We start from the raw sequence: 14,405 nt of genomic DNA, 5'->3' as shown, positions 1-14,405 counted from the left end.
AAGTAAGTGCTGAGATAATGCTTTATGTTACACTCTGCGAAATCCACCATTCTCAAATGAATTCACCCATCTTAGTGCATAATGTGCCCGCTCCTTGCATTCTCTATTTATATTTTTTCCCCTTGTCTTCCTCCCCCCTTTGTCCTAATCAATCAGGGTTTTGAATGAAATACAAAAGAGTCTTAGCAGCATCAACTGTGTGAACTAAATTTAAACGTCCCTAAAGGAAAACTTTAAGTTTAGATTGCTGCACAAGTCCGGCTGGAGCTCTGGCTTTTTGAAATGCCGGGATCATCCCCGTTCAGTTCCCTCCTACGATGTGCAGCAGCCACAGACATATCTGAATTTTTTTTAAAGGCATAATCAACAGGTTTCTGATGTATTTTATTCTTGATTGCTTGTTGAAGAATGCGTTCCTTGACGTGAAAGTCGCCAAAGTTTACAAGAATAGTTCAAGGGTATTTTGCATTGGGTGGCTGTACTGCAGGAACCCGGTGGACCCGCTTGATGGTAAGATCTAAGGCCCGTATTTATACTTTTTTTGCGCCGCATTTGCGTCGTTTTTTGACGCAAAAACTGCGCAAACTTGCAAAATGCCATTGTATTTTGTAGGTTTGCAGCGTTTTGCGTCAAAAAGCGGCGCAAATGCGGCGCTAAAAAAAGTATAAATACGGGCCTGAATGTTTATCACTTGGTTCTGAAAGAACATGATGTAAGATAAGATTGGTGAATAGGTCTGTAACAGTCTGCCCATTTTTGCGTAAATCTGAGATTAGATCTGCATGAGCAGTTCTCAGCATCATCTAGCCGAATCTGTAAGTCTAACAGATCGGCTTAACATTTTGCCACTGACGGCTCCAAAGTAGAGTGTACATCCTCCAGACCTGATACTCGCTGCTCTACCTCTTTGATATGTGAGTTGAGTTTCCGTATATTACTGCATATTAAATTTTATTGTGATTCTGTTCTCTGGTGTGCTTCTTCTTGCGATATTGTCAAGATTTTTAGCTCACTTAAAATCTGAAGGAGCAGATTTTCTGAAGGGATACCAATGCTTGCCTTGTCTTTAAGCTCCTGAGATGGATGCTCAGCTTGTAAGTTCGGCTCGGGGGTCCATTTACAATGGAATTCGGAGGGGGCCCAATTGCAGTGCTAATCCTGGAAATACTTATTGGCTCGCAAAATGTATCAAGCAAGGAGCTGGAGCCACTAATCGGCGGAGGAGTAACATCTTTTTGGCCCCTCCCCACACCACGACTAAGCAGGGGATACAGCAACTTGGATGCAGGGCCAGTATACTGGACTTTACTGTAATTAGCCTCAGAATTAGGGCCAGAGGTTGATTGCTTCAGAGGTGAGCAAACTTTATTAGATGACTCCATATTCGAGTCCAGGTCTCTGACCTCCTCAAACAAAGAGCCAGAGCCAAGACGCAGACCTGTCATGTTGAATATAGAGGGTGGTGAGTTGTGAGGCAGGGTTGAGCTGAGAGATGAGTCAGTGGTTGGCAGAGGGACAGTGTTTATATGGTTATCGCAGGGAGCTGGACACTTTGCTTTGATACTCTGTGTTATTTTGGCCACCCTAGAAGCAGGGCGTCCTTTGCCCTCAAATTGATGTGGAGATCACCGCATTGTAGATGTTGCTCCTTGTCCTTTTTTACCCCCTGCGCAATTGACTCTAACTCTAACAGAGGAGTGCTTGTCACATAGCAGATTACACCAGATTACACCAGAGGTAGTGAACACTATACTGCCAGGGTTAGGGTCTTTTACCAAGTAACTTTAAAGATCACAGTGTACTGAGCGTAGAGAGCACTGAAAAGAAGCTAAAATCATTTAAGGAGGGTTTTTGAGACAGGTAAAAAGCGAAGCTGCCGCCTCTATTTAAGTCTGTTTAGGTCTCGTAACCCGTGCTTCACCTCCCTTTTTCTGCAGATCTGGTCTCCTTTCTGGAGGCAGGACAGAGTTGGGCATCTGTACACCTTTCTGCTGAGTCAGGTTCCAAGTACTACGAGGCAGCGGCGACGCAGCTTTCCAATCCTTTCCACAATTTTGCAGTAAGTAAGGGGGAGCAGGAACCCCCTCGGTGAATTTTGCGGCTTCAGAGCTATCGGAAATGCTGCAGCACGAACATAACGCGTCCTGCTCCCAACGCACGTCCTTCCCTCTGCATCTGTGGCTAGCTGAGGAGCATGACGGGAGCTCTGACGCAACTCTTCATCCTAAGCTGTGCTTCAGCAAAACTATGTGTGTCCTACATATGTTTGTTCATTTGGACCTCGGGATTTCTTTATGGCCATTCATTTTATGTTGCAAGGGGGAATTGTTGACACAATCGGAAATGGGGGACTGTAAGCACCTGTGTCTGTTGAGCTTGAGTGCATCCTGCTGATATGATTGAGCTCACAATTTGGTCTATAGGTCCAATCATAGTTACCCTAATGGGACCTAACCCTATTTGTGTGCAGGTCCAGGTGATGACATTGTTGGATTTTCAAATGTAGCTCCTCAAATGATATGCAACTGCATTGCAGTGCAATACATATGATGCTCCCTCTTTGGTTTCAATATTTCCCCAATGTCAAGGTCCATTATTTGTGGTTGTTCCAATTGAATGTAAAAAAAACTGTTTCAAAACAAAGCATGCACCAGAAAGCAGGTTTCACTTCAGGAGCTTGAAACTTTTGGAATAAAAAAATCCAGTTTTCACTTTTCTGCTTCAACAGGTTTCCTCCAAAGTAGAATGCCATTGCTTCATGATATTTGTGTTCAGTCGGATGGAATTCATTTTTATCCACATTGACATTCATGCTGACTTTATTTCTTTAGAAAGAGAAAACTAATTGCTCAACTATCAGAAGTGTAGTTGAGATGGCATGAATTCAACAATAGTCTTAAAATAAGTCAATAGGCCAAAGACAATGGTTTTAACAACATGGATTGTGCCTGTTGCATTTAATGAATTAAAAATAGTGTGCAATAAATCATCAAAATGTGTTGAGAACTGAATCTATAGAACAAAATATCTGCATTAACTTTAGAGATCGAGTTAGAGCAGCTGTTGTAAAGGTTTGCACCACTGTCTTTGCATCCAAGTCTGCTGCACAATTTATTTTAGAGGAATACTGGTGTATGCCATGGGACTTGCCTGTCCCTCATTGTAAACTACATATGTATAGTCTTAGGATCTAGGAACAATCCTAATTATTAAAATTGTTTAGTTGTCCAATGTCTGTCATGTCCCATTTTATTTGATGCCAATGTGGCCCAAAGAGGCCAAAATCCTCGGGCCACATTTGCAAAGTTGTGCAATGGATGCATTATGCCACTTTGTAACCCTTTGCGCTACATTATGCCTGCACTAGGCATAATGTATGCAAAGGGGACATTCCCCCGTTAGGGGGGCTGAAAAACTGGTGCAAGGAAATCTAAGATTTATTTTCATTATTTTGTATGGCACTTTTAACGCCTGCTCAGAGCAGACGTCAAAAGGGGCTTTCATTATTTATAATGGGCCCCTGTGTAATCTGCAGGAGTAGCACCAATATTTTGGTGCTACTCCTGCAGAGTACATCAATAACGTCATGAAAAATTACACTATTGCCCCCTACCTTGCACCATGGTGCACCGCATTTTAAATACGGCGCACACATGGTGGCGGTAGGGGAGCAGTAAAGGGCACAAGTTAAGTGACGCTGCACACAGATCAGCACCACTTTTCTTAATTATGCCCCTTAGTCTCTATTATGTTTGCTTGTAGTTGACATAGGATAGCTGTGTGTGCTCTCTTCCAGGTTTTTTCAGCGAACGTGCGAGAAATTAATTCCTACATGAGCTTAACTCATTCAGTATAGTGTGGCAAGTAAGTTCGTCCAAAGTAAAAAAGGGTTTGTAACGTCTTTAATGTATTTAGAGGTTGCAGAGTAGTAAACCTCTGCAGGAAGTCAGCTGCCAAACCTTTACCCTCACTGGATAATTCTTCTCAAGGAAAAATCACATTACAAAATGTTTGCTTTAAAAAAAATATATTGTAACCCCATGTCGTGCTAAGAGTGTCACTATCCTGCTCATCCTAACCTGGTGATCGGTCCAGTCATCATCTGTAATGTAAATTGTATCAATATATGATAGCACCCCAGGATCATCTTCAAGAGCTTCATAATCCTTGCTGCAAAATGTCCAGGGCTTTTCTTTTACACCTGAGGTGATCTTGTATAAGCCTTCTGAAAACCACTGAGTGAAAAAGTGGTTAAACACTAGGATTTGGATGCTATATTTTGACTAAAGAATCCATTACATATATCCATTGTTGTTTTGTATTTTCTTCTGACTAAATTTGTCATCAGCCCAGTGCTGTGAGCATTTTGTACAGCAAGTGTGCATGCATTTCTATAATCTATGTTTTTTTCTATGTGAATTGTCAGGTTTTAACTGGAAATAGGGGGACTATTCATGATAGAACGACAAGGCATTATTTTACAGTGATATTGTAATAGAACTAAAATAGCTTTCATGTAGCTTCTGGTTTAAGATGATCTTGAGCCTGAATCTCGGCCTTAGTCCTAAAGGGAACCACATGTGGAACAGCTTCATTGTCTTACCCCGCTTGATACAACAAAGGAATTTACTTCATCTCCGATTTACTTGCATATTTTTCCGTGGGGTTTTCGAGAATTAAGTAGAAAAATGCTTACATTATTATCTCCTTGCCTCAAGGTGCATTTCGTATAAAAACTAGAGACTAGCCACCTTCTGCAAGGATGGCATGAAAAGAAGCTGACAAATGAGACAAAAATACAGTTTTCCTTTCGAGCAATATATCACCCTCAATCAGAATTTGTTCATTAGAAACTCTGTCTGGAGGGTTTGCATATCCATCCGGTTCCTCAACCTGTATATATTCTTTATTTAGAGTCTCCACCAGATGCAACTTAAGAGCCTGATGAAATATTGTCACTATTGTTGTGTTGTCTGGAAGCACTACTGCCCAAGTCCGATTCCGCAGAAGTATCTGTAGCCACCAAGGCATTCGTTTTTTGCTAAACCAGGTACCTTTTTCTTCTAAATATGTATCTTTGTCTGAAACTTTCTCTTACTTTTTTATACTAACTTCAGTGCTGGATTACTTTTCTGTTTAAGAATCTTTGTCTTTTCAGGTATACTCAGTCTGTCAATTCATTTCTGTGCAATTACTCCAGAATTATGTAAACAACGGGATGAATGACTATCTGTATACTGATACCAATCTACCTTTCTCATTTCATCATTGTCTCTCAAATGATATCCACCCTAGCTGGTTTTCTGCAATGAATGGTATCCAGTCCTAGGTTTTCGTTTTGATCTTGGATTTTCTTTCCTGCAGCACAGGTTTCCCTTTACGGAAGCCCTCAAGCTGTTTTTTTTAATTTGAGTTGCAGCTCAAGAACCTAAAGTATCACCATGGCCCACGAAGGTTTAAACAGCTGTCAGATTAACTGTGTCAAGATATGATGTATATCGAGCTAACACGGGGCAGGGAGACCCTGCATTACTCAAAGAACCCAGTCCGACACAGATGAAATAGTAAATGTTGCAGAAAATGCCCTGTCTGGGTTCTTAGTATGGGGCTGTTTTCCCCACACTGTTGGGACACAGCTCCTCATCCTTCTTATATCACAGAAACTGCCCTGTCCCACAAGTTAAAAAGCAGTATATAGAAACAAAAATCTGTATTACTGTCAATTTATTAAAGATTTGGAGAAATGTAGTATTTTCAAGGAGATTCAGAATCCAGGAAATTGCCCTCCTTATTGAGTTGTTTGAGGATTGGGCTATGTGGTGAGGCTGTACAAAAGAAAGTTTGAAATATCAACTACATTAACAACGAGTTGAAATTGTCATGGTAATAATATTGTGTCATTTGTTATGGCAATTTTAAAACTTCAAATTTTAAGTCATATTTATGACATGCATTAATTAACATATCTAACTGTACCCTAATGACCCCTTGGTACACCTTAACACCAGGGGTCGTTTCTCTTTTAGGGTTGAGGGGCTGCACCACTCTAAAATTCCTACACAGTCATATATATATAGAAAAAATAAAAAAAAAGATTTATTTAGAGATCTAAACAAATCAATGCATTTAATTCAGGGCTGTGTGTCCCAGGCTGCCTGCCCCACTTCGCTTTGAAGCACAAGACGGAAACCAGGTGATAAACCAACTTTCGCCACTGTGAAGCACGTTGCAGGGCTGACTGCTATAAAGCCCTTTATTTCCATTGTTGTGTGTGGCAGTATCCACTATAGGCCAGTGACACTTTTAGAGTCATTATTTTAAGCATTGGAGTCTTCATCCTTGCATGAAGGCAGCCATCTGCCATTCACCGGCATTGATTCCCACCCTTTCCCCACTGGTCACGCAGTAGGAGTGGATGCAAGTACATGTGATTTAGTGCCTTGTCTTCGGTAGGTGATATAATGCTAATCTTGTGTTATTGTTATTGTACTGAGACTCCTTGTCACACTAACCTCCCTCATGTGACACCCCAGGCCCTGGCTGCAGATTGCTGGTTTCTTTAGAAGTGGAGCTGCTGTATTTGTTCCTTGCGTAATTGTTCCAAATATAAGAGTCAAGCACAATGGGAGAAATAAGTGCTTACAGAAAAGGCAGTTATCTGCTGTATGGAGTTAAAACTGGCCCTGTCTTCATGACTTTAACAATAATGGCAAAACATGGATTGATATGCAAACAATGGATGTTTAAATGTGTGTAATGTGTGTCAGCCATTTAGTCCCACTTATTTCACATGATTTACTTAATGTTGCATTCCCCAAGAGAGTTAGGTGTTTCATCATGCTGTGAATCTGTGCATTGTATTACTCTTGCATGGTGCATACTTTGACACATGATTATGAGGGGCTTTGATTGAGAACGCTGATGCTGAGGCTGAAGGAAAAGCAAATTGTCAGTAGGTTGGTCTCTCTGCAGAACAAACAGAAAAATGGTTGCATATTCCAGTTGCAAATTAAATTCTGTGTATATGTGTGTGAAGGGGTGCGCAGGGGTTAAAATATTTAGAAGGCAAAAGTTAAATGAAATAAAGTGCTTAAATGTGAATGAGTGCAGTGTATGTTTGGGGTGGTAAAATGAGAGAGACGGGAGAGAGTACATTGAGGGGGGAGTGAAAAGAGGGTGCGAAGGAGGAGAGAGAGGAGGTTGAAAATGTGCAGATGGATGAGATGTGAAGAGAAAAGGGGCATACATATCTAACTGAAATCACACATAACTGAAAGCCTCAATAATATTTATTTCACAGTCTTACAATTTCAGAATTGTAACATTTCCATTGTTAATTAATTATAACTATTCATTGTTGTTACTCACTTATCTTAATCAGCTAACAACCACTGACAAAGCTAATGGTACTGACAGCGTTTAGGTGTATGTCAGTTGTTGTGTTATTATTCTGGATGCAATAACATCTCAGACAGACACCATCTCAGACAGAAACCAAAATACAGGCCGGGTGGTGCACTATGGGAATCACAGAAATTAATTTTTCATGTTCCCTTTTAGAGAGCCCCCACTTTTTTCATTCCACTGCACATATTTCTGTATGATTGACTGCAGCCATCAGCTGTGGTTCCTTCCTGATGCCTAGTTAGAGGACTTTCTTCCAAAGTGCAAGACACTGTGCAGGCACACACTTTGAAGGGCCTGAAGTTGTTGCGTTGTGAAATTTCCACATTAAAGTAACTGTTGAATGTATTATTGCAGTAAGATATGGGGCAGTTTTCAATGTGTTGTATATTTCAAGAATATATGTTCCCACTGCTTTATAAACCTTGCTTTCTTACTAAATTAATTTGCTTTCAAATGCACCATTTGTCAATCTTTGTTTAAAATTTTCTTGGGAGGAGAACCCACCTTGGACCCCGCGTTTGTCCATTAAGCTTGCTCGCTTCATTCGCTACATAAAAGTCATACCCAACTTTTACGCCCCATAACTTTCAAATGTTGCCAGACGCCACTGCCTAACACTACCCATCTGAAAACGTTTAAAACCCCAAATTATCCCTTAATGCTAACCCTTCTTTGAATCTAAAACCCCCTAAAAATTTATAAACACCACCAGTTCCTGAACTCTGAAGCCCCAAAGGTATCCCTTAATAACATTTCATGAACCCTAAAAACCCTTTAATACTCCTTAATGCGACCCTTCCCTGAACCCTAAATACCCCATACTACCTTTTAAATCTAACCTTCCATGAACATTAAAAACTCTATCTACCCTCTGTACTCTGGTGGAGCCTTTTTCAGTTATGCCCTAAACAGGTTGACTGAGTCTTTTCACCTGACTAGGAGATGGTAAGACCTAGGACACACAACAATTTCAATAATTAAATAAATGCATGGCCAATTTGTTTACACAAGGAAAACCCAAGTCGGAAATAATGTTAAAGGGGTATATTACAAACTCGAACTCAGGTTAATGTAGACAATCCTAAAGACAATATCATAAAGATACAAAATTACCATAGGATGTCCCAATCTCTGGAACAGCTGAAGCTTAACTAACATTCAACAGACTAAACACTCTATCTGTGCAATACAGAACAAAAGCATCAGAACCTGATGCTTGGAAAATAGGTGTTGATCATTTCTTCTAAGCATTTGCAAATCTGAATCTCCAATTTATTCCTCTAAGCAATGGGAATCCCTGAAAGATACAAAATTTCCAATTTACATAGGCTGGGCTACAAGCCATGGGGAAGGAAGTAAAAATGAAATAAAGGACAAAAAGAATTTCGTAAAATGACATCTGGGACAAAACGAAGCATACTAAAGTTGGCAAAAAGTAGGTTAAAAGGGAAAGGGAAGGTGTCAGCATTTCAGAAGCTCAGTCAAGAGTCTTCTCCTGGGTCTGAAAAAATCCATTGTAGCTCATGAAAATCGTAATACAGTGGAGGGAGTAACCCGTCCGCCATACTGTAAATCATGCCCTAAGTCTTCTCTCAGCAAAGCATTTGGGAAAGTGTGGGTAAAAGTGAAAAGGACTGTACTTCTCACAGTCCAAATGATGTCTCCTTCAAATCCAACTGGAGAACAGTAAATGAAAATCCCAAGCCTCTATTATATATAGGCTGGTATACATTATGCAACACCTCACACGCTTAGTGGAAAGATCATATGACAAAAACATGAATCATAAGTACTGTGCATTGGAGCAATTCCTGTAATAGGACTCTGGGTCCTGACAATGCAAGAATCAACAGTGACCTACAGCATGATACTAGTCAATACCCTGGGTATATAATGCAGCAGTAAACACATAAACCACTAAGTATCACCTTGAGTATGTAACCACCCTAACTGATTGCAGAAACTGTTATCAGGTAATGCAGCAGGTAGAGGTCACAAAACACATGGATCACAATAGGTAACCTCTGGTACAGGAACACCTGGGCCCCTATTAGTAATGTTATGGTAATCTCTGGACAAGAGGTGACCTTGCACCTCTTACTAGCTGTTATACTGTAGTTTTATGAAAAGCTGTAGGATGCAGGAGAGCCCGTGTGAGGTAATATGGTTAAGTGTTCCCCAGTGATCAGTTCGAGAGTGGGGGACCTCCTTGAGGACTCAGCCTGTAAGACCACCACCCGCAGGTGCCAGTGCCCCCAGGTATGGCCCAATGGGGAGGAGGAGAAGGGGACAACACACATTGTAGCCCGGAGTGACGAGACTCTCCAGGATCCCTCAGGCAGACTCATGGCATGATAAAGAGCTAGAACGGTAGGAGGCCATCTTCCAGTGAAGGGATTCCCTTCAGGCTATGGAAGGAGGTTGCCGCTGCAGAGATCCTCATGGGTGGACTGTGCCCCCTGCAAGAATGTAGCTCCGAAGCATGACATGCTCCCCCGAGAGAAAAGCAGCTGGTGAACTCAGCACACCCATCCCCTGCTGTGCAAGTCAGGAAGGCATAGGCCGGTGGAGGGGCTGCACTTTGCCTTTCCGGTTGCTCTAAGACTTTTGCTAGAGTAGTGTGTGGCAGCAATTATATCATCAGTGCCATGTGGAAAGGCCCCCATCATGCACTGGTGTTCAGGAGAGGGCACAGCGCTCAACACATGCTAAAGAGAACAGCAAACCATTCCCCACAAGCTGTTCATCAAGGAAGGAAGAACGAGCTCTCCTTAAGTGCTGATCAGGAGGAAGTATGGCATGAAGGGTCCATCATGCACTAGTTTAAAAAGGTTAGGTTGGTCAGCCTCAGAGTCCCATGGCAATCTCACTGGTGTAAGGGCTCTGAGGGAGCAGGGACCAACCAGCAAGCCCCTGGAGAACACTAGGTGCATGTGCAGAGGGTGGTAGTAAGCAGCAGGCCAACACACTGGGCAGGTCCCCATGGTGGTCCCTCCTGGCAAAACAGCAGTCCTGTGGCAGAACACAGTCAGGGAGCAGCTGGCAGCCAGGCAACAGCAGAAAATCACTCTGGAGAGTCCTATGGCCCACCCAGCAAGGAGCAGGCAGCAGGGCAACAGCAGAAGGGCAGTCCAAATGAGTCCTTTGAGCAGCACAGCAGTTCTCCTGGCAGAGGTTCAGTCCCAGTTCCAAAAGTGCTCTAAAAACATGGGGTCAGAGCCCCTGTACTTGTACTCAAAAATGTATTTGATGTAAGGGGTGACTTCAAATGAAACCTTTCAAGTGTAACACAACCCCTTTCAACCCAGCTCTGGTTCCAGACATCAGTAGGGTGTAAATCAGCCATTTGTGTGAGAGCAGGTCACAACTTATTGACATGTAAGGTGTGAATGACCTCTCCCTCTCCCAGCCGAGGAAGGCTATCAGTATGCAGATGGATGCAAATGCCTCTCCATTCCCACCCTGTGTTGTGACTGGCTGGAAAGTATGCACAATATGTAGCTGTCACTCTGCCCTAGATGTGGTTTGGAGTCAGGATGCAAAGTACATAGAGTTCTAAGCACAGAGAAATGTCCACTTTCTAAAACGTGTCATTCCTAAAATAGCAATGTAAAATCCAACTATACCAGTAAGCAGGATTTCCTATTACCATCCCAACATACCAAACAGGCCAACGTTACTCCTTTCAGTTCAGAAATTACCACTTAAAAATATATAAGGGAAATCCCAATGCTAACCTATGAGAGGAGCAGCCCTCACAGTAGTGAAAAATGAAATAGGCTATTTGTCACTACTAAGGACATGTAAAACATAAAATTACATGTTCTACCTTTTACCTGCACAGCACCCTGTCCATAGGGCTACATTGGACCTATCTTGGGGTGACTAAGGTGTAGTAAAAAGTAAGTTTAGGCCTTGGAAAGAAGTTTGAAATGCCTTGACAATGTGGCAGTAAACTGTGCACGCAGACCATGCAGTGGCAGGCCTGAGACAGGTTTGAAAGGCTTCTTCTGTAGGTGGTGCAATCAGCGCTGCAGGCCCACCAGTAGCATTTAATTAACAGGCCCTGGGTATATGGTATACCACTTTACAAGGGGCTTACAGGTAAATTAAATATGCCAAACAGGTGTAAGCTAATCATACCATGTTTTAGGGGAGAGACCGCATGCAGTTTAGCACTGATTAGCAGTGGTAAAGTGCCCAGAGTCCTAAAGGCAACAAAACGAAAAAAATAGGAGAAAGGAGAAGAAAAAGTTTGGGGATAACCCTGCAGAAAGGGCCATTTCCAACAATCATGTTACAGTAAATATAAAACAAAATGCCTGAAAATATAAAATGATGTATGATTCCCTACAATATTTATAATTGCAGGCTAATACATTGTATAACAATTAGCCAAGTTCTTGGTACTTAAAGAATCAGCCTTGTAAAGATGAAAATCTGATCTTTCTACTTGAATTCAGACTTGTGAGAACCAGGTTATATGCAGCGCTCTTAATTAGCCTGCTAGGTAATTTGCATAAAGAGCACTCTCGTAAATCTTCAGGCATATTGTGAACTTGGACAGACATAATACACACTGATTTTTTTATTTACCATAATGAAATAATGTAAAACAAATCACAGATATAATGCTCTTTCATAATTTACTTTAGTCTTAGATCACTTTTTATTTTTACATAGCCCTAAATAACATCAATAGCCTCAGAGCAGTAAGAAAGCAATACAAGCCATTACTAATGCATATGGATTTCCTGATTCCTACACATTTTCATTCACTATTTCGGACTCCTTTTCCATTGTTTAAGAACTATGGGCCACAAGTACGTACCTCTTTTCTTGTCGCAATAATCAGGCTGGTTTGCGACGAGAAAAAAGCATTTTGGTATGTACAGACCCATCTTTATGATTCGATAATCTATTCACCAAATCGCAAAAAGGTTTTGCAAGTCGCAATTAGGAAGGGGAATTCCCTTCCTAATTGCGAGTCACAGTCCAATGTTTCAGGTCCTGAGCTCGCCCCCCACGACCGCAGCGCCAACCTGCTGCCTCCTGCCTCTGTCCCCTGACCACGCTGCTGTTTGCGTGTTCGAGGCCCTCCTCCACCCGCAGGCATCCTCCTGCGCCTCATCCCTGGGGTCTAGTGGGCTCTGACTAGCTTCACTTGACCCGTGTGCCGCTTTCCGCCGTCCCGTAAGTGTTTTTCGTTTTTTTCACTTTTTTCAGCGCCTCGCAACCGGCGCTTCTGCCCCCTTTGTGCCCCCCTGATTGCTGTCTCCCCGATCGTATATTGTGCCATTTTGTTTTTCTGATTGTGTGCTTTTCTTATTGTAACTGCTTGTATTTTGCTCGTTTTCAGTGTTTTGCCCCTTGTGCGCTCCCCGTTCCCTGCCGCTGCCTCCCTGCGGCCCCGCCCCCCTCGCGCCCCCATTTGCCGCTCCCTCCCGCCTCCCGCCTCCCAGCTGCTCCTCCCTCCCCCCTCCCTTCTTAATGGCTGGCGCTGCGCGTCGCGAGTGAGCGACCTCTGACCTGTTTCAGGTCCTGAGCTCGCCCCCCATGACCGCAGCGCCAACCTGCTGCCTCCTGCCTCTGTCCCCTGACCACGCTGCTGTTTGCGTGTTCGAGGCCCTCCTCCACCCGCAGGCATCCTCCTGCGCCTCATCCCTGGGGTCTAGTGGGCTCTGACTAGCTTCACTTGACCCGTGTGCCGCTTTCCGCCGTCCCGTAAGTGTTTTTCGTTTTTTTCACTTTTTTCAGCGCCTCGCCGCCGGCGCTTCTGCCCCCTTTGTGCCCCCCTGATTGCTGTCTCCCCGATCGTATATTGTGCCATTTTGTTTTTCTGATTGTGTGCTTTTCTTATTGTAACTGCTTGTATTTTGCTCGTTTTCAGTGTTTTGCCCCTTGTGCGCTCCCCGTTCCCTGCCGCTGCCTCCCTGCGGCCCCGCCCCCCTCGCGCCCCCATTTGCCGCTCCCTCCCGCCTCCCAGCTGCTCCTCCCTCCCCCCTCCCTTCTTAATGGCTGGCGCTGCGCGTCGCGAGTGAGCGACCTCTGACCTGTTTCAGGTCCTGAGCTCGCCCCCCACGACCGCAGCGCCAACCTGCTGCCTCCTGCCTCTGTCCCCTGACCACGCTGCTGTTTGCGTGTTCGAGGCCCTCCTCCACCCGCAGGCATCCTCCTGCGCCTCATCCCTGGGGTCTAGTGGGCTCTGACTAGCTTCACTTGACCCGTGTGCCGCTTTCCGCCGTCCCGTAAGTGTTTTTAGTTTTTTTCGCTTTTTTCAGCGCCTCGCCGCCGGCGCTTCTGCCCCCTTTGTGCCCCCCTGATTGCTGTCTCCCCGATCGTATATTGTGCCATTTTGTTTTTCTGATTGTGTGCTTTTCTTATTGTAACTGCTTGTATTTTGCTAGTTTTCAGTGTTTTGCCCCTTGTGCGCTCCCCGTTCCCTGCCGCTGCCTCCCTGCGGCCCGCCCCCCTCGCACCCCCATTTGCCGCTCCCTCCCACCTCCCAGCTGCTCCTCCCTCCCCCCTCCCTTCTTAATGGCTGGCGCTGCGCGTCGCGAGTGAGCGACCTCTGACCTGTTTCAGGTCCTGAGCTCGCCCCCCACGACCGCAGCGCCAACCTGCTGCCTCCTGCCTCTGTCCCCTGACCACGCTGCTGTTTGCGTGTTTGAGGCCCTCCTCCACCCGCAGGCATCCTCCTGCGCCTCATCCCTGGGGTCTAGTGGGCTCTGACTAGCTTCACTTGACCCGTGTGCCGCTTTCCGCCGTCCCGTAAGTGTTTTTCGTTTTTTTCGCTTTTTTCAGCGCCTCGCCGCCGGCGCTTCTGCCCCCTTTGTGCCCCCCTGATTGCTGTGTCCCCGATCGTATATTGTGCCATTTTGTTTTTCTGATTGTGTGCTTTTCTTATTGTAACTGCTTGTATTTTGCTCGTTTTCAGTGTTTTGCCCCTTGTGCGCTCCCCGTTCCCTGCCGCTGCCTCCCTGCGGCCCCGCCCCCCT

General features: G+C 44.2%; 1 protein-coding gene across 2 annotated transcripts in view; it reads left to right on the top strand.

The window, feature by feature from the left end:
* The window catches only part of LOC138284361 (synaptotagmin-5-like), a 525,401-nt gene that overhangs the window by 106,513 nt on the left and 404,483 nt on the right, over nucleotides 1-14,405 (top strand). The window contains exon 2 of one of the 2 annotated variants that reach the window (XM_069223054.1): nucleotides 4,915-5,050. The exons of the other annotated variant lie outside the window; for it this stretch is intronic. The gene's annotated coding sequence lies outside the window, so the exon portion shown is untranslated. The remainder of the gene's footprint in view (nucleotides 1-4,914; nucleotides 5,051-14,405) is intronic. 2 annotated transcript variants of the gene reach the window in all.

The sequence above is a fragment of the Pleurodeles waltl genome, chromosome 3_1, assembly GCF_031143425.1.
Source record: "Pleurodeles waltl isolate 20211129_DDA chromosome 3_1, aPleWal1.hap1.20221129, whole genome shotgun sequence".
Taxonomy (NCBI): Eukaryota; Metazoa; Chordata; class Amphibia; order Caudata; family Salamandridae; genus Pleurodeles; species Pleurodeles waltl.
This window is presented reverse-complemented; position numbering and strand designations above follow the sequence as displayed.